Source organism: Triturus cristatus, chromosome 9, assembly GCF_964204655.1.
Source record: "Triturus cristatus chromosome 9, aTriCri1.1, whole genome shotgun sequence".
NCBI lineage: Eukaryota > Metazoa > Chordata > Amphibia > Caudata > Salamandridae > Triturus > Triturus cristatus.
Genome location: NC_140592.1, coordinates 5360413 through 5383742, shown reverse-complemented (window position 1 = coordinate 5383742; position 23330 = coordinate 5360413). Strand labels below are relative to the sequence as shown.

At 53.5% G+C, this 23330-nt stretch overlaps 1 protein-coding gene and 1 pseudogene across 3 annotated transcripts in view; both read right to left on the bottom strand.

Annotated features, from left to right (window-relative positions):
• NEK4 (NIMA related kinase 4) overlaps positions 1–23330 on the bottom strand; it is a 532367-nt gene that overhangs the window by 13827 nt on the left and 495210 nt on the right. The window lies entirely within an intron of this gene.
• On the bottom strand, positions 9235–10537 carry LOC146797233 (28S ribosomal RNA; annotated as a pseudogene).

Sequence of the window (23330 nt, the reverse complement as noted above, 5' to 3'; positions counted from 1 at the left end):
AGGAAAGTCACACTATAAGTTATACACTTTAATCCATAACTTTTGACCTGCACCAGCTACAGACTCCAGTCAAAGACTTGCTGGTGGTGGGTACTGGAGCTATTGGTTCACACTAGTGTGCCGTCGGAGGAGAGTGTGGGGACTGTCCAGAAGTAGGGGCATGGGATCGGCATGCAGCCATGTCTTCATCTTACGAGCATTCCTGTGGTGTCTTCAGAGCATTCCCATCGGGAGGGCAGATGTCGTTCTTGGCCTCAATGTTTGCAACCTAAATGCCCTAGTGCCTTCCCCCCACTCTGCGCATGCCGCTTGAGCGTAGTAGTTGTAGTGCGTTAGCTTCTGCACATGCCCATTGCAACAATGTGAGTAGCCATCTGTGTGTGTTCGGGCCGAAGAAGCCTTCCGCGACAGCGCAATTTGTTGCTTAAATAGGGCAAACGCAAGGTCTATGAACCTGTGTGAGTGTTTATCCCTTTTAGCTTTGGGGCAGATGAGGAGGAGACATGACTCAGGTGTGGGTACCACGGTTTGTCCGGCAAGTTCTGCTGTGATGGCCGTGACCTCCACCCAGGTCAATTGTAATATCGGGCACTCCTATACCATGTATTAGAATTCAGCCTTCACAGACTTGCAGCGATGGCATTCTGGGGGCAAAAGCGGGGAACATGCGTCTAATGCATTGGGGGGTGAGATAGAATTGGTGTCTGTAATGAAATGGTGTGAAGGTACATCTGGGGTTCCTAGGCACCTCCTTCACGTGTTGAAGTGCTTGTGCCCAGGCTTTGCATGCCAATGGTTGCGGGAGTACATTGTTCCACCTAATCTGCTCCTCCCTTGTGTCCTGTCGTGTGCTAGAGGTCAGTGCTATGTATACCGTGGCTATACCTCAGCGCATAACACCATGTGTGAGGAGAGCGTGTAATGTGGACAACTTGGATGGTTCCGCCTACCCAGCATCCCACACCATTCATTGTATGGCGTGGTATGTGAAGGAGTGGCCTGTCTCTATCGTATATGTGTCCATTATGTCCTGGAAGGTCATAAAAGTGCTCTCATGGAAATGATCATCTAAGTGGCCAATCCCCGCTTCCCACCATGGTGCCAAATCGTGTCTCCCAGCCAGTCTCTGGATGCCCAGTAATTACCACATCACTATTGACGGTGAGTAGGGGACATGGAGTCTCTTGCCACACATAAATCATCGCCAGCATGTTCACGCCGCCACCATCTGGTGTGACTCCCATTACAGACGATAATACCGATCTGTCAATCATGTGTAGACACTCGTCTCTCCTAGAAGCATGCGTATGGCTGCCCATTTGGGACAGTGAGTTGCATCCAGCAATCGCAGCGGCCATTGCAGCTGGGCTGCCGCACAGTACATTTCAACGTTTGGTGCACCAAGCCCTCCTTTGAGCACGCGTCTTTATGTAATGGCGAGAGCCACAGGGGGCGTTCCGCCCTCCCACATCTGTTTGAGGAGAAGCACGATCATGAGCGTCACAGAGCAGCATAGTAAGTGGGGCAGCATAACCAACTTGGCAATCGCCACTCAGCCAAAGTACAGAGGTGCAGCAAGCGCCGAAGGAGAGGGATCCCCGGATCCACATTACCTTCCTTGAGGTCCTGGTCTGTGTGGTATATTTAATAAATATTTGAATGTATTGAGGCACCATTTGAGCAAGTGCTCTGGCGAGACACTCCTATTAGACCCAGGGGTTGGAGTGAGAGGGAACTGGCATGACTTGGACCAGCTGACCTTGAGACCGGAGATGGCCTCACATTCGTCCAGCAAGCACATCAAGCTCGGAAGGGAGGTCCCACCCTTGTGCAAGAAGACCGGGGCATCGTCCGCATAAAGTGACAATGTGGTGGGTGTCTAGTTCCGGGATCCCCCATTCCCACAGGTTCAAGCGTCAAGCTAGTGGTTCCATGGCTATCACGGCTGACCAAAATATCGTGGACAGGGGTGCAAAACAACTACTCATGATCTGCCGGGAGCCCCAGGCGCTGCACATCGTATGACTATATGATGTGTGGCGCCTGGGGCACCCAGCAGACCGTGAGGACTTGTTTTGCTCACCTGTCCACGATATTTTGGTCAGTCTTTTTTAGAAGTGTTGTGTAACTCTGAAGCATGTCGCGCTACACAAGAGAGGGAGAGATCAATCACAGTACACACCCAGCACACTGTTGAAGCTCCGCCCCAGTAGGTGCTTGGGGGGGGGGGGGGGTCTCGTAAAAGAGCAGGGGTGTGTCAAAGAAGTCTGAATGATTGTCAGCAGTGTCTCGTCTAAGTGCCCTTCAGTTATCACATATCCTCCTTCGGCATCAATGAAGTAGTTATCCACCACATAAGGGAACCCAGGGAAGATCCATATGAGCAGTCCTTATGCAGATGAGGAAGTGCCATAGACCTGTCCCCACCACTTTGTTCGGACCTTGTGGAGTTCTGGGAGCATTAGGTGCATTTCTTGTAAGATTGCAATGTGTGTTTGGCAGCACGTAAGGTAGGCATAAGTCCGGTATCATTTAGCAGGAGTTGCCATGCCACGCACACTCTATGTGATCACTTTATATTGTGGGGTAAGACTATCTGTTCGTGTTCCCATGGCTCTCCAGTCATGTTCAGTCAGTATATTTATAATTAATAAGAATCCAGTCTAATGGTCATGTTGCAATTTAATTAAATATCTGGGATATGTAACTTTTAGAAAGTTACCCTTTCCTTGCCTGAAGTTCCTGGATGCTATTATGCATTAACTTGCCAGTAAGTCCTGCCTGTGCTCAGCTGGGATGAGATATGAAAGAGCTGTAAAATTTCTCCCAGAAGCACACAATAGTCTGATCAGAATGGGCAAAGATGACTCTTCTGAGCTCAGCAAAATATGCAGGATGGGGGTTTTGAGCATTCTGTTGACACCACAGTGGAATATCTTGTCAGTCAAATGAAGGACTTTGCAGCACTAGAAAGTCAGATCCCTTTTGGGCTGCTGAAGACCCTGCTTTGTACTCGCAGACATGTATCTGGGTTTGTTGTGGGTACAGGGCCTGCTTCAAACTGGATTTTAGTGGTTCATGTGAGAGAACACTTGTAATTACCATAGCACACTCCCCAGCACACCCACAACCCTCAGAACCCAAGTTTAGTGTTACCGAAGACTTTCGCCATTCTGGAATGCCTTGGCACATAACATTTTGGGCCTGTTTGCAGTAAGACAAACACTAACGACTGAAACAATAGGCAGCGTTGCCCTTGGGAACTTTAACCCCATTGAATAGGGTGTGCCAAGAATCACCCCCACCCATTAGCTGGTGCCAGACATGAATATGGCATCAAACGTTCAAAAGAAGATGGCAGGAATGTTTGCAGTAAATCTAAACACAGGAAATCACACGGTAGCATTCCAACCCATTGTTCTTTTGCCCACCATGTCACATCAGTTTGGACCATGCCATATGTGAGAAGTTGGCCTGATGTATGATGTCACTAGTTCTAGTGTACACATTATATCAGTCCAAACAACCCTTATGGTGATTGGTTGTAAAGTCAACCTTATAGACCAGCTATCCTAGTGGTAGCATGGACAAGAGCAGTCTTAGGCTAAACTCTGAATGGCATGTGAAGCCAGCTGTGATACCATATATAATCCCTTGAATACCAAATGAAAGGACACCACAACAGATATATATATATAAAATAAAGTGTATTTATTCTAGTCAAACCCTCAGCACTCTTTATGAGATTAGAGGTAAGTACAACACAGTCTTATTTAAGCATACATTAAGTCACACAGGTAAGTAATACAGTTAGGCCCTAGGGGCCACGCAAACCATATACTAAAGAAGTGGTATATGGACCACTGTCACGAAAATAGGATAGGCCTAGGCCTAGGGAATCGCTGGGGCTACACTACACTAGCAACAGTTAGGAAGTGGGAGGCCCGCGGGATTCAGGTGCAGAGTGGAAACACTCACGCGTAATGCGTAAAAGTCGATAGAATTACTAGCAAGTAGAAATTAACAGTTTAAGGACACTTCTGAAGCAGCTAGAGAGTCGAGACTCGGAAACTAGACCCTAGGATAGTCACTACCCTTGTGAGCACCGAAGTACCCAAGTTACCTAGCCCACGGGCTGCGGGTGCATAGGTGTGAACTTGCGTCGGGTTTCGTCGTGGACTTCTATGGATGCCTGAAGGAAAGTTGCTGACAGGCAGTCAGTGAAGAGTATCTGGTGGATCCCAAGGCCGGGATCAAGAAGAGAGGATACCTGCAAGCAGAAGGGACAGAGTCAAGGTCACTAGCCAGTGACCACGTGGAACCAGGAAGGAACCAGGCGATGTCGTGAAGATTGCAGGTGAAAGGTGAAGCTTGTCGCTGCAGCCACGGGTACCAGGAGGCGTCGAGGACGACCAGGACCAGGAGGCGAGCTGTCCCACGAAGGCTCTTGCTGTCGGCGGCGTCGAAGTTGAACTAGGACTCACCAAGCCTTGGCAAGCGGAACCCACGAAGAACGGAGGACTTGCTTCTGGTGCAGACCAGGAAGGTCTGGGGTGCTTCTCTTTTGCAAGGAAGCGGGAGCCAGTCTGGAGGAGCCAAACCAGCAGTGAAGATTTCAAGGTGTGTCATCACAAAGGCCGCTAGCCAACGGGCAAGCAACTGGACAGACGCGGCAAGCAGGAAAATGCAGAAGGGCCCCACGCAGGACTCGTGGAGTGTGGGGGGCTGATCTTCGGTGCAGATGGTGCTTGGGGTTGGGGCTTCTCAATCCCCGGTGCACAACTTCGAGGGTGCCTCAGAAGCTGCGCTGGAAGATACTCGCCACTTTTCCCAGGTAGCCGGTCCCACGTCTCTCGTCGCCTCCACGGATCTCAGCTCGGCTGTGGATGTGGATCAGGGTCGGAGAAGTCTGGAAGTCAAGGCTCTGGTCGGGCTCTGCAGTCGGTTCCTCGTAGAACTTCAGCAAAGCAAAGGGTAGTCTCTTGATGGTGCCTGTTTGCACAGGGTAGCCACTCCTTGGCCACAAGGGTGATTCTTCAGTCTTCTTCTTTCGTCGAATGTCGAAGGTCCAGAGTTTCTGTTCAAGTTGCAGGTTCAGGATAACCTAATTCACAAAACCAGGAGTACAGTTCCTCTGGGCATGGAGGGAGGGTAGGCAGGTGGGAGAGAAATGTGTCTCTATATAGTGCCCTCACACACCTAGCAAGGTGTCATGCTTTATCATAGGGCTGTGCTCCTCGTCGGGCCGGCGCTGCAATGCCCGACGAGCTCCTGCGAAGGGGCTCTTTCTCTGAGATCTTTTTAGAGACAGCCGTATGGGTGCGTGGGGGTAAGTGCAACTAGTGTAGTGAGAAAAAAGTGGGGTGGGTTAAAATAGGTCTGGTATTGCCGGACGAGGAACAATTTTATTCTGGTGGTATACCAGCCTAATTAAAAAAGGTGACTCCCATGGGGATTATGATGCTCCCCTGGGTAGTAAGAAGGTCAGGATAACCTAATCTCCTGGGGCCCAGCTACCACTCTTATACTAATCTGGGGGGCTGGGTTGCCTGCTAGGTCACGCCTTATGGGTGGGACCTGGGAGGGGGGTGGTTACACCCCCTTCCCTTTGTCCAGTTTCGCGCCAGGACTGGGGCTGGAGTGCCCCAGCACCGGTTTGAACTGGACTATGCACGGGACACCTTGTGTGCCCCAGGCATGTCTCATTCTTTTCATCCCTCCCTGCCCCAATACACTAAGGCCTGTCTGGGGTGGTGCTCGCACCTCCCAAGGCAGGAAACCTATTGTCCAAGCCTCCCTTGCCGGGATCACTCCCAGCAGCAGGAGGTCAGACTCGTGTCTGTGGCAGCAGCATCCATTTTGTGATGCTGGGGCTCTGGTTAACTTTAATCGGGTAAGTAGGTTACAACATGTCTTCTCCCTCTAGAAGGGAGGGATAATATCCTCATCCCCAGAAATGGGATGGGGGTATTATTCCAAAGTGTTAGACACCTTACACGACATGTTTTGATAAAGCCAAACCATAGTTACCATAACCGTTTAAGATTATAAGGCACTTTAAGAGTATATGGTAGGCTATATCATAGAATAGCTATAAGGACATGGTTCCGAAAGCTGCAGACAGGCTCAGCTCATGCTAGAGCACCATCTCACCTGTTACCAAGCACTCTGCCTCCAGGATTGTTAAGGCCTGCCATAGGAGTGGCTGATAGGTACACATGTGTCTATATGTAAGTTAGGTATAGGAATACTACACCTAAGCAAGGAGTGATTACACGACCTTGCCCCAGCCGAGTGATCAGCCAGTTGTGTCATAATGGAAGGCCAGGCCAGGGGTGGCATAATACATGCTGCAGCCCCTGGTAGGCCTAGGGTACACCTATGCCCTGGGTACCTAAGGTACACTGTACAGGGGCCAATAAGGTGATCCTATCCAAATGGGTTATGCACCTAAAGTACATAGTATCAATTTAGAGAGAGAACAGCAGGGCTGTGGGTCTGATTAGCAGGCCCACAGCCACATCTAAGTCGAAAACCAGTAAAGCAAAAAGTGGGGGTGAACATAGAAAGCAGACCCTACTCTCCTACACCATATACAAAGCAGTCTTGACCCTGCTCCAATAAGGACCACCAAGCCAGGTCCTCCTTGAGCCAGAACGCAAACTACCCAGACCAGTTTCGTCCTAAATAGGGCTCGCCAGTCAGTTGTAGCTTGGCTCCAGTGGACCCATGCCCGAGTGTTCCCTTGGCCTATGGGTGTTGCCTCAAACACACAAAACATGATGGGGGATGCTTGCAATAAGTCAAATCAATGGCAATTGCCCGTGGTAGCATTCCAGCTCATCATTCTTTCGACAACCATGCCATCTCAGTTTGGATCTAGCGATATGTAAATGTCTTGACTCTGTTCCAATGAGATGAGACCAGCATGAACTTCCAGGCGTTTGGCATTTTATGCTTTTTGGTGCTATTTTCACTTAAACATTTAAAAATGAATATATCTGGTTCCCCTTCTTGGATTTTTGATTTTTTAATCTGAATTTACTCATAAAACTCTTTTCCTTGGTTGTGGAATGTTATTGGGTTTTGTGTGACTTTTTGTACTGTGTATGCAGTCCTTAAATAATTTACACATTGTCTGTGATTTAACCCGGACTAATTTGTGTATCTAGGAGGTGGTGGACTTATCCTTAGAGGTGGACACTTGTCAACCCCAAAGAATAATTAATCTTTCCTACAATAAGCAGTTACCATATTGTCCAAGTAATACACTATGCTCAGAGTGCATAATGCCCATTTATAACTTTATGGTCAGATTCATTATTCACAATAAAAAAACATTGCATGGGATATTCATACCCACTGAAGCTGGATAGACTGGGGCAAGGGTTTCATGATGCAGCAAGCACATGGAATTGAAGTAGACATCAAGCCAGAAGTGATATCCTTTGTGTTACCATCTGCATTGGTTCCAGTCTGAGATACTGGATTTTTTAATGAAACTTTCAGCATCTCTCTTTGGGTGGAAACAGCTTCATCGAGGCCAAATCCTGAATCCGCTCCCACTAGATAAGTACTTGTTAGAGGGTTTAGTAGTGAGCTTGTCCATTTGAATGAAAGAGAATGGGTGCACAGAAGGACTAGGGGTACAATGCAGTGCATGGTTCTCCTCTGCTCCAGAGTGAACCTTCAACCACTGTTCAAAGTGTTTACTGTATGTGTAGAGAATTTCAAGAAATGCCAGATTTGAATACACCCAATTTAATTACACCCACCACATGTATTCAACTTCAAAAGTTATGAGCCGGATGTCTCAAGGTGCATCTAACATTGGCCGAGATGTGCAGAAGCTGAAGTAGATTTCTAGGATATGGTGTTGCAATGTGCTGTAATATCCCAATATTTTGGCTGAAGTGCTGCAGTGTGTGTTGGATAGGGGTGGGCAGAAAACTCCGCTCCATAAAGCCAGCCATCCCCACTCCCCAGCCCGGTCCTAGCTTCTGAAAGCAGCCAGGCCGGGGAGAGCCTCTCCCGGGCCCCGCTGGACCCCTTTCCTCAGCGCCTGGACCCTCGGCTGGCTTGCAGGACAGGGGGCTCCCGCACCCCAGGGCCTGCTGGACAGAGCACAAGCCCCGGGCCCGGTCCCAGCTTCCGAACCCTAGCCAGACCGGGGAGAGTCTCCCCGGGCCCCAGTAGACCCCCGGCCCCAGCGCCCGGACCCTCGGCTGGCTGCAGGAGAAAGGGCTGCCCGCCACAAGCCAGTTATCCCTGTGGTAACTTTTTTGACACCTCCTGCTTGAAACCCCAAAAAATCAGAAGGATTGTGAGGCCCAGCTTTCACGGTCTGTATTCATACTGAAAATCGAGATCAGGCAAGCTTTTGCCCTTCTGCTCCCTGAGCTCGCCTTAGGACACCCGCGTTATCGTTTGACAGGTGTACCGCCCCAGTCAAACTCCCCACCTGCCACTGTCCCCGGAGCTGGTCGCACCTGGAGCCAGAAGCGAGAGCCCCATAGAGCTGGCCCCCCCCGTCTCACCGGGTAACTGAAAAACCGATAAGAGTAGTGGTATTTCACCTGCGGCCCGAGGGCCTCCCACTTATCCTACACCTCTCATGTCTCTTCACAGTGCCAGACTAGAGTCAAGCACAACAGAGACTTCTTTCCCCGCTGATTCTATGAAGCCCGTTCCCTTGGCTGTGGTTTCGCTGGATAGTAGGTAGGGACAGTGGGAATCTCGTTCATACATTCATGCGCGTCTCTAATTCGATGACGAGGCATTTGGCTACCTTAAGAGAGTCATAGTTACTCCCGTCGTTTACCCGCACTTCATTGACGCTTCACATTGACATTCAGAGCACTGGGCAGAAATCACATCACGTCAATACCCGCATCGGGCCTTTGCCTTGCTTTGTTTTAATTAAAGTGGGATTCCCCTGGTCCGCACCAGTTCTAAGTCAGCGGCTAGGCGCCTGCCGAGGCAGAACACCGGCCCCGTGCCCCCGGGGAGGGGGCACAGGGAGAGGCGACCAACGCAGCTGGGGCGATCCACAGGAAGGGCCCGGCTCGCGTCCAGAGTCGCCGCCACCCTGGAGGGAGGGCGCCTCGTCCAGCCGCGGCGCGCGCCCAGCCCCGCTTCGTGCTCCAGCCAGACCGCCCCAGCCCTTAGAGCCAATCCGTATCCCAAAGTTACGGATCTGACATGCCGACTTCCCTTACCTACATTGTTCCAACATGCCAGAGGCTGTTCACCTTGAAGACCTGCTGCGGATATGGGTACGGTCCGGCGCGAGATTTACACCATCTCCCCCGGAATTTCAAGGACCAATGAGAGCTCCCTGGGCGCCGCCGGAACCGCAACGCTTTCCAAGGCTTGGGCCCCTCTCTCAGGGGGAACCCATTCCAGGGCGCCCTGCCCTTCACAAAGAAAAGAGAACTCTCCCCGGGGCTCCCGCCAGCTTCTCCGGGATCGTTTCCGTTATCGCACTGGATGCCGCGAGGGCGCCTGTCTCCGCCACTCCGGGTTCGGGGATCTGAACCCGACTCCCTTTCGATCGGCCGAGGGCAACGGAGGCCATCGTCCGTCCCTTCCGAACGGCGCTCGCCCATCTCTTAGGACCGACTGACCCATGTTCAACTGCTGTTCACATGGAACCCTTCTCCACTTCGGCCTTCAAAGCTCTCGTTTTAATATTTTCTACTACCACCAAGATCTGCACCTGCGGCGGCTCCTCCCGGGCCCTCGCCCAGGGCTTCCGTGCGCACCGCAGCGGCCCTGCTACTCGTTGCGGCTTAGCCCCCGCAGCTCTCAGCTCCGGCCGGGTATGGGCCCGACGCTCCAGCGGCATCCATTTTCAGGGCTAGTTGATTCGGCATGTGAGTTGTTACACACTTCTTAGCGGATTCTGACTTCCATGGCTACCGTCCTGCTGTCAATATCAACCAACACCTTTTCTGGGGTCTGATGAGTGTCGGCATCGGGCGCCATAACCCGGCGTTCGGTTCATCCTGCAGCACCAGTTCTGCTTACGAAAAGTGGCCCACTAGGCACTTGCATTCCATGACCGGCTCCACGCCAGCAAGCCGGGCTTCTTACCCATTTAAAGTTTGAGAATAGGTTGAGATCGTTTCAGCCCCGAGACCTCTAATCATTCGAATTACGAGATAAAACTGGGGGCTCCGAGCGCCAGTTATCCTGAGGGAAACTTCAGAGGGAACCAGCTACTAGATGGTTCGATTAGTCTTTTGCCCCTATACCCTAGTCAGACGACCGCTTTGCACGTCAGGACAGCTACGGACCTCCACCAGAGTTTCCTCTGGCTTTGGCCTGCCCAGGCATAGTTCACCATCTTTCGGGTCCTATCACGCACGTTCATGCTCCACCTCCCCGACGGAGCGGGCGAGATGGGCCGGTGGTGCGCCCGCCGCTGGAAGCGCGGCGGGATCCTACCTCAGCCGGCGTGTGCCGGCCCTCACCTTCATTGCGCCATAAGGTTTCGCTCGGCCCTCCGACTCGCGCACGTGTTAGACTCCTTGGTCCGTGTTTCAAGACTGGTCGGGTGGGTAACAGACATCGCCGCAGACCCCTGGCGCCCGGCGTGGGCCTCCCCGCCCGGCAGCGCGACGCGGTCGGGGCGCACTGAGAACAGTCCGCCCCAGTCGACAGCCGCGCAGGGGGCCCCGTTCTCCCTTCAACCGCCCCGGTGCGCCCCAAGGGGCGGCCGGGTACGGGTGCCCGGGGAAGGGTGCAGAGGGGGTCGAATCACGGCGAAGCTGCTGCCAGGGGGGACTATAACACCCTCCGGCAGAGCGGAGGACCACCTGCCGCCCCGAAGCCTTCCCGGAGCCGGTTGCGGCGCACTGCCGCGGAGGAAATGCGCCCTGCAGGGGCTGGGTAAGGCCCAGGCGCCGGTCCAGCGGAGGGGATCCGGAACTCCCAGGCCACCGACCTTCCCGCTGTGTTGAAGCCTCCGGGCGGACTGCACGGACCCCACCCGTTTACCTCTCGACGGTTTCATGCCCTCTTGAACTCTCTCTTCTAAGTTCTTTTCAACGGGCCCACGGGACCCCATCCCAGGCACCCTGCCACACGGCAGGACCGAGGACACAGCCCGGGGTGGGGAGGCCACCCTCGCCCCGAGCTCCTGAACCCAGCCAAGCAACAGGAGGCTCCCCAGGCACAACGGAACCCCGTCCCGGGCCTTTGGCAGAGCGGCAGGCCGGGGGACAGGGCCCAGGACCGGAGCACCCGGCAGGGCACCTGGACCCAGCCAGGGCTCCCAGGCCCAGAGGCAAAGGGGAAGCCTCCCCGGGCCCGACAGACCCCATCCCGAGCACCCTGCCACACAGCAGGACCGAGGCCGAGAGGGGTCCCAGAGTACCCTGTCCCTAGTAATCCGGAGGAAGGCTTCCCCTCTTACTGGGAACCCGTGCGCACCGAGAGACTCAGGGGGGACTTCCAGGGTGGCCCGGCGATCTGGTCGCCCCATTGTAAAGCATGGCGTGCGACCAGATGGCCGGGACCGAAAGGAAGCCCATCTGCCCACCCGAGCCTTCGCTGTAGGACTCCCGCCTGCCTTTGCAGGGCTCGGGGGATGCGCTTCCCATGAGCTCGGAGACCCCGGCTGGGCCTCAGACAGGTGCTCTCGGGCCCCGGACGTCCAGTGGAAGATTGCCTGGCACCGATGCAGCCCGTCCCGGGCACTTTGCCACAGCACAGACTGGTCGGAGGGAGCCCCGGAGGGTGGGGAGGTGTTGTCCGGCCATAGCCCATCTGGTCTAAGAACTGCCAGCCCGGGAGGGGTGTTCCGGCATACCCTGTCCCTACTAATCCGGAGGAAGGCTACCCCCCCTTTCTGGGAACATGTGCATACCGCGAGACTCAGGGGAACCTAGGCGCGGACACGCCTGACCTCCTGGAGCCCTGGCTGCGATCCAGGAGGAAAATGAGCCCTCATCGTGACTTCCAGGGCAGCCCGGCCATCTGGTCGCCCTATTGGAAAGCATTGCGCGCGACCAGATAGCCGAGTGGAAAGGTGCAACCAGATGGCCGTGACCGAAAGCACTCCCATCTGCCCGCCAGAGCCTTCGCGGTAGGGCTCCCGCCTGCCCACGCAGGGCTTGGGGGCTCAGCGTCCCGGGGGGCTCTGGGACCCTGGCTGGGCCTCAGGCACAGGGAGGACCACCGTAGCTCTCGGGCACGGACGCCCTGGGGAGGACTGCCCGGGACCCATGGCCAAGGGGAAAGGTGCGACCAGATGGCCGAGCTCGAAAGGGAAGCCATCTGGTCGCTCTGTGCCCCAACTGAAGAGTGAGCAGGCGCCGGGCCATGGGGGCCGGAGGCCCGGGGCCCCAGCCATGGAGGCTGCGAGGGGGACCCAACAGCCCCTCCGACCCGGGGCCCGCGGACACTTTGAGAAGCAGTGGAGGCCTGCACGGGACCGACGGATCCCCCTCCTGGGCCTTAGGCAGAGTGGCAGGCTGGGAGACTGGGCCCAGGGCCAGAGTACCCAACCCAGAGGCGCAGGGGAAGCCTCCACGGGCCCACGGGACCCCATCCCAGGCACCCTGCCACACAGCAGGACCGAGGACACAGCCCGGGGTGGGGAGGCCACCCTCGCCCCGAGCTCCTGAACCCAGCCAAGCAACGGGAGGCTCCCCAGGCACAACGGAACCCCGTCCCGGGCCTTTGGCAGAGCGGCAGGCCGGGGGACAGGGCCCAGGGCCGGAGCACCCGACACAGGGCCCGGCAGGGCACCTGGACCCAGCCGGGGCTCCCAGGCCCAGAGGCAAAGGGGAAGCCTCCCCGGGCCCAACGGACCCCATCCCGGGCACCCTGCCACACAGCAGGACCGAGGCCGAGAGGGGTCCCAGAGTACCCTGTCCCTAGTAATCCGGAGGAAGGCTTCCCCTCTTACTGGGAACCCGTGCGCACCGAGAGACTCAGGGGGGACTTCCAGGGCGGCCCGGCGATCTGGTCGCCCCATTGTAAAGCATGGCGTGCAACCAGATGGCCGGGACCGAAAGGAAGCACATCTGCCCGCCCAAGCCTTCGCCGTAGGGCTTCCGCCTGCCTTTGCAGGGCTCGGGGGATGCGCTTCCCATGGGCTCGGAGACCCCGGCTGGCCCTCAGACAGGTGTTCTCGGGCCTCGGACGTCCAGGGGAGGATTGCCCGGCACCGATGCAGCCCGTCCCGGGCACTTTGCCACGGCACAGACTGGTCGGAGGGAGCCCCGGAGGGTGGGGAGGTGTTGTCCGGGCATAGCCCATCTGGTCTAAGAACTGCCAGCCCGGGAGGGGTGTTCCGTTCAATGTATACCTTGTATGGGCCCCATATGTCCTTTGGGCGCGACAAACTTGGCATTAGGGAAGAATATAAATCACAGTGAATATTACAGTAGGACAAACTACGTAGCCATCTCTGAAGGGTAGTTACAGTGCGTTGGCCCCATAGTAACCATATTTCCCGTTTAGCCAGTAATAGCCCTATTGCTGCAAATCTCCTGACCTTCTTGGGGAAGTTAACTGTGTAACCCATGAGTGCAATTTCCGGTGTGGGAATAAGTGATAGCTCTACCATGTCTCCTAATGCATTATGTATTTGTTCCCAATATGTCTGTATTTTGGGGCATATCCATGTAAGGTGGGCAAAGTCCGCGTGTGGGGCGGAACATTTCAAACAGTGATGGGGTCTGGTGGGATCAATTTTATGCGCCATGGCAGGCTTGTGATATAAGCGGCGGAGAAATTTAAAGTGGATAAGTTTGTGCCTGCTGTTTAGGGATACTTCTCTCGTTACCTTGCAGCATCTTTCCCATTGAGTGTCTGTAATGGGACGGTCTAGGTCCTGTTCCCATGCACTGCGTATTTTAATATCGGTCACTGGCCGCAGACTGGAACATGATCTATACATTTTTGGAAAAAAGGTGAGTGCCTGTGTCACTCTCAATAATCAATGTCAGTGGGGCCATGGAGACAGGTGCAATCGAATAAGTGTGTTGCGCTGCTCTCAATGCAGAACGAATGCGTTATAATACAAAGGTATCCATAAAAGAAAGGTCTTGGAATCGGGCCTCTTCCAACACGAAGAAAATATGATTGTCAGGGTACAGATCCCCAATCTTTGTAATGTTAAACTTGGTTAACGTGCGCTGTACTAGTGCTTCGTCTGTGCTAGGGAGCCATAAAGGATTAGAAAGCGGTAGAGCCGGAGAATACATTATGTTAAGCCCTAGGAGGCTCCGTAGCCTGTCCCACGCCCAGCTAGTAGTGGAAACGGTTTGTATGTCACATGGGTCTCTGGGTATGCCTTTCGGTAACACCGAGTATAATTTCCGGGGAAGTACAAAGTCAGCCTCCGGTCTCAGAAATGGAATGCGGGCATCTGGGTGATACCACGCATAGGCATAGCTGCACTGAGCCACCAAATAATATAGATAAGGATCGGGAACTCCGTAACCTCCTTTGTCACTCGGATGAGTAAGTACCTGCCAACGGACACGAGGTCCCTTCCCTCCCCCAGATCAATCTTATCAAATGTGTACGCAATTGTAAAAAGAAAACCTCAGTATGAGGAATGGGAATATTATTAAATAAATACAAAAATTTGGGAAGAACTATCATTTTAATTATGGCGACCCTGCCTGCCATTAACAGCGAAAAGTGCAGCCAGCTTTCCACCTGTGCCTCTAATCTGTGTATCGCCCGTCCATAATTTAAGCTAATAATACTAGCGGCATCTAGGTGTACGTGGATGCCGAGGTATTTGACAGAGTTGTGGCACCACTCCAAAGGGAACCCGCAGTCCCAGGGAGAGGTGCTCTCTGTTAACGGGAAAATTACAGATTTGTGCCAATTAATGCCTAGTCCTGAAAAGCGGCCAAACCAAAGAATTTCCCTTATGATTGGTCCCAGATTGTCTTGTGGGTGACGCACATACAGAATGGTGTCATCTGCATAAAGTGAGACCAATAGAGGTCCTGTTTTAAATTGTAGACCCCGTTGTAAATGTCGTTCTTGAAAATGTCTGATCAGCGGGTCCATCGCTAATATAAATAAAAGGGGGGAAGAGAGGGCATCCCTGTCGTGTGCTGCGCGATAAAGAAAAGGGAGGCGAAAGACCAAGTTACTTACCTTGGGTAACAATATATCTGTAAGAAACATTAGTTAGTGTTAGATTCCTTACCTTAGAATATGCCCAGGCTTCAGACTGGATCCGGAAAGTTTTCGCTAGCAGTACCTCTGCACGTCAGTAGGTGGCGTCGTGCAGCTCCGCGTCTGTCGCTGCCGTCGTATGCGCTGAGATGACGTCACGGAGACTACTTAGGCGCCACTCATGCGCGCTCACGTCAGTTCTGTACACAACTTTTCACGCCAGGAACGCAGAGCCATGCAAGACACTGACCACTGGTGCATAAAACTAGGGCCCTAAAAGGGATGACCTTAACCCTAGAAATCAGTTCGCAGAACGGGGAGGAAGGGTGGGGCGGTAAGGAATCTAACACTAAATAATGTTTCTTACAGATATATCGTTACCGAAGGTAAGTAACTTGGTCATCTGAAAGAAGCACATTAGTGTTAGATTCCTTACCTTAGAATAGATACCCCAGCAATACCAACCCCGGTGGAGGATCTGCGAACAAGATTACACCAGAAATTCACGGAGAACAGAACGGCCAAAGAAGCCGTCTCTCCGGACTTGGCTGTCAAGGCAATAATGCCTGCTAAAGGTATGCAGTGAGGACCACATAGCTGCCTGACAGATATCCTGCAAAGGGACTCCGCGTCCCAGAGCAGTAGAGGCTGCTGTCGCCCGAGTAGAATGGGCACGCAGCCCCACAGGAGGCTCCTTTTTAGACAAGGAGTAACAAGCTTTAATACACAGAACGACCCACTGAGAGATGGTTCGCTTGTGCATAGCCCGACCTTTCTTGGCGCCCACGTAGCCAACAAAGAGTTGATCATCGACCCGGAACTGTTGTGTGCGCTGCAGATAGAACGAGAGCGCACGTTTTGGGTCCAAACGGTGGAGCCTCTCTTCCTCTTTCAAAGGATGCGGAGGCGGAAAGAAGGTGGGCAAAGTGATGGTCAGCCCGATGTGGAAGGGCGTGACAACCTTGGGCAGAAAAGGACGGGTCCTTAACACCACCTTGTCCGGATGAACAGAAAGGAAAGGCGGTTTAGAAGAAAGAGCCTGGAGCAACCAGGAGAACAGTCTTTAGGGGGAGAAGACATAAAGGACAGCTGTGAAGCAGCTCAAAGAGAGCGCACATCAAATAAGTCAACACAAGATTCAAGTCCCACTGAGGGATTATAAAGGGGACCGGAGGGAACGTGTGTGTAATGCCTTTCAAGAAACGACGAACAACCGGGGACTTGAAAAGAGAAGGCTGATCTGTAAGCCGTAAAAAGGCAGAAATGGCCGAGAAATAGCCCTTGATAGTGCCCAGAGCAGACCCCTGCTGGGCCAGAGAAAGGAGGAACAGAAGAACTTTTGAAAGAGGGGCAGAAAGGGGATCCACAGCCTGCGCTGTGCACCATGCCACAAATGTATTCCACCTGCAGGCGTATACCGTTTTAGTGGAGGGACGCCTGGCTGCCAAAATAACATCACAGACTTCGGCAGGCAGGCCAAAAGCTGTCAACTGTCACCACTCAATCTCCACGCATGGAGGCGGAGCTGGACAGGTTCGGGTGAAGGACCGTCCCCTGCTGCTGCGACAGAAGATCCTCCCGAAGAGGCAGTCGGATCGGAGGACAGATTGCCAGACTGAGTAGCTTGGGATACCAGACTCTTCTTGCCCAATCCGGAGCCACAAGAATGACTTGGGCCCAGCCACGCCTGATCTTCTTCAGCACTCTGGGCAGAAGTGGTATAAGCGGAAAGGCGTACACAGACCGTAACTCCACTCGCGACGAAAAGCGTCTCTGAGCGAGTGCCGCCTTGGAAATTCCAACGCGCAGAATTGATGACATTGCGCGTTCTTTTCGGTGGCGAATAGATCTAATCAAGGCTCTCCCCACTGCAGAAAGAGACCTTGCACCACTTCCGAGGTCAGACGCCATTCATGATCCAACATGCATCTGCGGCTGAGTTCGTCCGCCCTGGCGTTCAGGGAGCCTGCTACGTGTTGAACCACCAGAGACATGCCCCGATGTTCCAGCCATGTCCAGAGGCGCAGAGTTTCCTGACATAGGATCCACGACCCCACCCGCCTTGTTTGTTGCAATACCACATGGCGGTGGTGTTGTCTGTGAACACCTGCACTACCTGTCCCCGGACAGATGGACGGAAGGCTTTCCGAGCAAGTCGGATCGCCTGCAGCTCCAGAAGGTTGATATGGAGCCGGGATTCCGCTGGAGACCAGAGGCCCCTGATCTCCGCCTCACCCTTGTGGCCACCCCATCCCAGGAGGGACGCATCCGTCACCAATGTGAACTTCGGTTGGGGAAAGGAGAGGGATCAGCCATTGACCCAATCGCGATTTGTGAGCCACCATTCAATTGACGTGCAGTGCCTGCCTTCCGAGATCTGGACGTGATCGGATAGGTTGCCCTGATGCTATGCCCACTGAAACTTTAGGTCCCACTGCAGAGCCCGCATATGCCATCTGGCATGTTGCACTAGCAGGATGCAGGAGGCCATCAGGCCCAGCAGCCGGAGGGTCATCCTGACAAACCCGGGATAGAGGCTGAAAGATCGGAATTATAGCCTGAATATCCCGGATCCGCTGTTCGGGAGGATAGACCCGAAACTGCGCCGAATCCAGAACCGCTCCGATGAATTGAAGCTTCTGAGATGGATTCAGGTGTGACTTCAACACATTGATGGAAAATCCCAGCAATGCAGGAGGTTGGCCATAGTCTGGAGGTGGAAGACGACCGTTTGGGGCGAGCCCTCCTTCAACAACCAGTCGTCTAGATAGGGGAAGTCTGAGACCCCTGATCTGCGCAGATGAACCGCGACCACCGCCATCACTTTTGAGAACACCCAAGGGGCGCTGGTAAGGCCAAAGGGGAGCACGGTAAACTGAAAGTGCTCGTGGCCTACCATGAACCGCAGGTAACGCCGGTGGGCCGGCAGTACGGGAACATGAAAATAGGCGTCCTGCAAGTCCAACGCTACCATCCAGTCTCCTGGCTCGAGAGCAGACAAGACCTGAGCCAAAGTCAACTTCTTGAACTTCTCCTTCCGGAGGAAGCGATTGATGTTCCGGAGGCCCAAGATGGGACGCAGACCCCCTTTGTCCTTCTTGGGGACCAGAAAGTAGTGGGAATAACAACCACTCCCTACTTCTGTCTCAGGAACGCACTCGATGGCCCCCTTGGCCAAGAGGGCCGTGACTTCCAGCTGGAGAAGTGCCAAATGTTCCCCCAACATGCGGTGGTACTGAGGTGGCATGGCTTGAGGGGTGGATTAAAAGGGAAGGGAGTAACCTTTGCGGATGATCTGCAACACCCACTTGTCCAATGTGATATCATGCCAGTGGGGGAGGTGATGGCGGATCCTGCCACCCACTGGCGTGGGGTGCCCCCCAAAGCTCGGATTAGGAAGGTTTGGAGGTATAAGTAGTGGGGGCGGAGGTGGACTGACTCCCACGCTGATTCCCAGACCCGCCCCTGCGAAAAACCGTGTCCGCGGCCCCTGAGGCTAGGTCTGCACAGGCTTGCTGAAGGACCGTGCCTGGGCGGCCCTTCCGTGGCCACAAAAGGAACGAAAACCAGGAGTGGCTAGGCTTTTCGTGGAAAGACCCAAGGACTTGGCCGTGGCCCGTGAGTCCTTAAAATGCTCCAGCGCACTGTCGGCTTTATCGCCAAACAAGCGAGTGCCATCAAAGGGAATGTCCATGAGTGAGCCTTGGACATCTGGCGAGAACCCAGTAGATCTCAACCAGGCGTGGCAATGAAGCTCTACAGTCGTAGCAATTGCTCTACCTAGTGAGTCTGCGGTGTCCAAACCACACCGAATGGCGAACTTAGCCGCATCTTTACCCTCGACAAAAGCTTGGGACAGTACAGCTTGGGTCTCTTCAGGACACTGAGGCAACACCTATGCAAGTGTATCCCACACCGCGTGAGAATAGCGGCCCAATAGGCAGGCGGTGTTCACCTAAGAACAACCGCTTGCCGAACTGCTCCAGCTTCTTGGAGTCCTTATCCGGCGGATCCATGGGAAAGGCACTCTGGGACGTCGAAGCTTGGATGACCAGGCTCTTGGGCGTAGGATGAGTGGTCAGAAAGGCAGGGTCACCCGGTGCCAGGCGATGACGCCTGGCGATGTTCTTATCCACAGGGGCCCCTGTGGCTGGCTGCGACCAATTGCCCAGTAAGACATCAGTGAGGGCGTCATTAAATGGCAGCAGGGGCTCCGACTAAGTGGACGCCGTCTGGAGCACCTCAGTGAGGAGATTAGTTTTTAGGACCACCGTAGGGACATCAAGGTTGAGGACCTCAGCTGCCCGACGGAGCACCACCGTGTAAGAAGCGCCCTCCTCTATGGTAGGCGGAGGAGAGGCAAACCCCGGGTCAGAGGAGACATTAAGGCTGCCGGCCTCCTCTAACTCGTCCACCCAGTCCTGCTCAGAGTCACACTGACGAGCAAGAGCCAAGAGGGTCCTCGGACCCCTCCCAGTCGTCCTCCACCTCCGCCGTATGTGAGACAGAGTACGGAGGGCGGGACCAGGGAAGGAACAAACGGCGCCGGGAACGGCGCCGGACGGGGCCGAACCAGCGCCGTGTCCCAATGTGGATCCCAGGTAGGGCCAAAATTGTCCTGGAACCTGGGCAGGGGCGGAACAAATGGCATCCACTGCGGCGCCGGAGGCAGAGCCGAGGGTGGCGCTGGGGCCGGAGCCAGCAGCGTGAGACCTCATGGCGCCGTGGCCGGAGCCTGCGGAGCAGGATCCTGCGGCGCCTGGGCCGGAGCTGCCGGCAGCCCGACAGGATCCTGACACGGGACCGCGGGGCCCAAGGGCGCGCAGGCGGGAGCCCAAGGCCTAAACAGGCGGTCCATGGTAGCAAGAAATTCTTGCACCTGTGCGGGAGTCGCCGACGGACCCGGATAAGGTGGGTAGGCCGCGGGACTCCAGGGCTCCGAAGGAGCCACAAGGGCGGAACCCCTGTCCCCCTCGTCCGCATCCGTGGACCGATGGGGGGACGTCGGAGAGCGACAACGCTTCTTTGACTTCTTTTTGTGTCATCTCTTACCCGAATCCGAGGGCAAATACTTGGAGCCCAAGGAGCGATGATTGGTGGCCCCGCGAGCGTTCTCTGGAGCGGCCCCTGGACTGTGAACGGCGCTGGTACGAGTGCCGGACCTCAAGCAGCTTCCGGCGCCGCTCCCTCAAGGCCTCGGGCCATGGCCAGACAGTCCATACAGGACCAGGAGTCGTGGTTGCTCTCCAGGCAGTAGAGACAGACGTTGTGAGGGTCCGCCACCGGCACATTGCGAAGGCAGGCCCCACAAGACTTAAAACCAGGCATCCCTACGTGCACCAGAGTAGACTCAAACTTACAGGAGACAAAAAGTCTCAAAAAGATAGTCAAAAAGTGACTAAGGTAAATGCTCTAACCGGATCTGCGCTTTCTGGCATGGAAAAAGAAAGAACTGACGTTAGCGCGCATGGGTGGCACCTAAGTAGTCTCTGTGACGTCATCTCGGCGCATACGACGTCAGCGACGGACGCGGAGCCGCACGACGCCACCTACTTACGTGCAGAGGTACAGCTAGCAAAAACTTTCGCGATCCAGTCTGACGCCTGGGGATATTCTAAGGTAAGGAATCTAAAACTAACGTGTTTCTTTCAGATGTGTACCATTTATACGGAGTCTAGCCGTTGGGTTAGTATACAACAGGGCGGTAGTGGTCACGAATCCCAGTGGCATCCCCATACGGCGCATCACTGAAAGAAAAAAGGGCCATTCTAAAGAATCAATGGCATTTTTGGCGTCCAGCATGACAGCCGCAGCAGGGACCTTTGGATCAATCCTGTGAATGACAGTGAAGAGGGTCCGAAGATTGAGAGAAGTGGAACGGTGTGGGACAAACCCAGACTGTGCCGGGGATATAATAAATTCCATTAATTCAGAGAGCCTATTGGCCAGAACCTAAGCCAGTATTTGGTAGTCTAAATTCAATAACGAGAGGGGTCTATAAGAGCTGCATAGGGAAGGGTCCTTACCAGGCTTGGGAAGAAGAATGACTGCCTGCCTCCTGGAGCGTGGGGGGGAAGTACTTGTCTCTCCAGAGCCTCTGCATAGACTTTGATCAACTGGAGTGCAGGGATATCTTTATAGGCTTTATAAAAGTCTCCTGTAAATCCGTCCAACCCAGGGGCTGAGGAACCGCGGAGTGCTTCTATCGCCCCCCCAACATCTGCCTCTGATATGGGCTCAGCCAGGAATTCCAGCATACATTTTTCGATACACCAGTGCAATTTCAGATAAGTAATTTCCTGGTCCTCAAGATCGTGTCCAATCTTGGAGCTATACAACGTCTTAAAATAAGCTATAAAATTCTCGCGGATTTCCGATGTGGAGGTCACTGATTGTTCTGGGGGGGGAAAAGGGAGCATTTGTGTCAGTATTCTACCAGGTCTTTCGCCCTCGCCGTACCTCCTAGCAGAATGATATTTCCCCAAATACAACAGTTCCCTGATGGCAGGTGGGTGGCGATGAAGGCCTAGGAGTGGTGGTGGCACAGTGGAGATCATCCGAGCTGATGTAGGCCTCCGCACAGATGTATGTGTGTCATCAAACTAGTTCAGAGGCTTGCTTCCCTCGACAGGCTCTTTGCCAGATGGGGGCAGTGCCCTGTGTGCAGATTTGCCTTGACTGCTATGCTCAGGGTTCGATGCCCTGTTCCAGAGAGAGTCGTCCTTTGCGCCCAGTGCAGTCTTACGCCTTTGCTACGCTTCTTTATTTCATTTTTTATTTATTAAGCATACTTGATAAAGCGCACCAAAAGATTTCTTGGTGCTAAGTAACTGAGGATTTATCAAGGAAGAATTAATAAGGTAATATTAGCAGGTGTAAGCCTGTTGGAACAACTATGTTTTAAGATTTTTCCTAAAAGATTTGGATATAGTTTCTAGCTGGAGCTGACCAAGAAGATGGTTCAAAATGGTCAAAGTCTGGACAGAAAAACTTCAGCGGCCCATGCATTTATTCCAAAATCTGGGAGTTTTTAAACGATTGGCCTTAGAAGATGTTAACAGGTGAGTGTGAGTATACGCCGTTCTTCTTTGATGTAAACCAATGGACCAGTCCTTTATAGACTTTAATGATAATACATCAGATTTTAAATTGTTTCCTTTACTTAAGGGGAAACCAATGCAGTTGTTTTAATAATGGTGTCAAATGGGAGCTCCTTGTAATCTGTAAATGATGCATGCTCCTTCATTTTGAACTGCTCAGAGCCTGTAAACAGCATTTTCTTGGAAGACAATATACGTTAAGTTAGAGTAGTCTAACTTTGATATAATCAAGTCCATAATGACTGTTTTTAAGGAATCCAATGGAAGAAGTTGCTGGAATACTGATGGCTCTGTGGCGTTTTGACTCGAGGCCCAGGCTGAGCGATGTTGTGCGCCTGGTCTTCTTGTGACTTGCTGAGGGAGAGTTATTCCAGGCTGGGCCGATCACTGTGCAAAAGTGAGCCCCAAGCTTACTCGTCCAGCTGAGCACCGAGGGGCTCTTCTTTCTCAAAGGTGTCCAGAGTGCCGGACATGTCATGCTACTGTGTGTTGCTATGTGCATAGTGGCGTTCACTTGAGTATCAAAGTTTCTTCTTCGTCCAGAAGGCGAGACACAAGGTGCAGATGGAGCCGTCATGGTTGGGGACAGTCAAACGTTGCACAACTCGTGCTGCTCATTTCATAGATATTTTGCATGCATCAGGGGCAATATTGGAAAGGTGTGTGTTCATTACTTGATTCGCATTCTGAGGAAACAAAGAGCCTGGAAGTGTGCTGAGCCCTTGAAGGGGGCTGTTTTCAGACAGAATGATTGTGGCTCTCAAGGTATTGAGGGGTTTTGAACAATAATTGGCTGGTAAAGGAGCTCAAAGTGCCCAATTCAAGAGACTGATGAAGGACAGTAACTGGACCAGATGGCATGCGGTGAAAACGACAAACTCTAAAACCACTTGGTGCAAGTCTGAACCCGATGGAGGCTACTTTCCACTAAAGAAAATGAGGCAGGCAAGAGTGAAACAGCTCAAAAGGAGGTCCCATGAGCCTGTAAAAACAATTCCACACCAGAGCAGCAGGCGTCCGTGGTGGGAGAACCCTCTTAAGTCCTTCCATGAAGCCCTTAATGATGGGTACCCTGAA